The sequence below is a fragment of the Propithecus coquereli genome, unplaced genomic scaffold (genome assembly GCF_000956105.1).
Source record: "Propithecus coquereli isolate 6110/MARCELLA unplaced genomic scaffold, Pcoq_1.0 Scaffold3, whole genome shotgun sequence".
Classification (NCBI taxonomy): Eukaryota; Metazoa; Chordata; class Mammalia; order Primates; family Indriidae; genus Propithecus; species Propithecus coquereli.
This window is the reverse complement of record NW_012148618.1, coordinates 5,402,543-5,403,156: the sequence shown is the minus strand read 5'-3', so window position 1 is coordinate 5,403,156 and position 614 is coordinate 5,402,543.

Genomic DNA, 614 nt, shown 5'->3' with positions numbered 1-614 from the left:
GCAGATTCAGTGTATTTTAATATAGCATAGTGTCTTCCCATGCACTCAGGGCAGGAATCTCAGAGTGACCCTTGACTCTGTTTTCCCCCTGCAGAACCAATCACATTCATCTAGTTTTGAGTCTACAGAGTTTTGGAATCTATTCCTTATTACCACTAACACCAAGACACTTACAGCCTGTTTTAATTCTTATCCCTGTTTTCAATTTATCACATCCTATAATCACATCTCATTTGCCATTGGTAAATATTTTGTGCACAATAAACAACAAAAGTTCACTCAGCAATTATTGAGCCAGAATTTAAGTAACATATACTGTAAGCTATGTCAGATGTGATACTATATATTAGAGACACACAGATGAATAAAGCATAATCTCTGCTTTCATGGAGTTCAAATTCTAGACAGATAGGTAAACAAATAATTATGATGTAATGTGAATAAAGTCCCATGAGATTACAGAAGAACAAGTGTTCATGAGGGGAATCAGAAGGCTTCAATGGAGATAATATTTAGAATTTTTAAAAAAGTTTTTATTTGGAAATAATTTTAGATTTATAGAAAAGTTGAAAAATAGAGAGTTTCCTATATCCTTCCCCCAGCTGCCCAATATT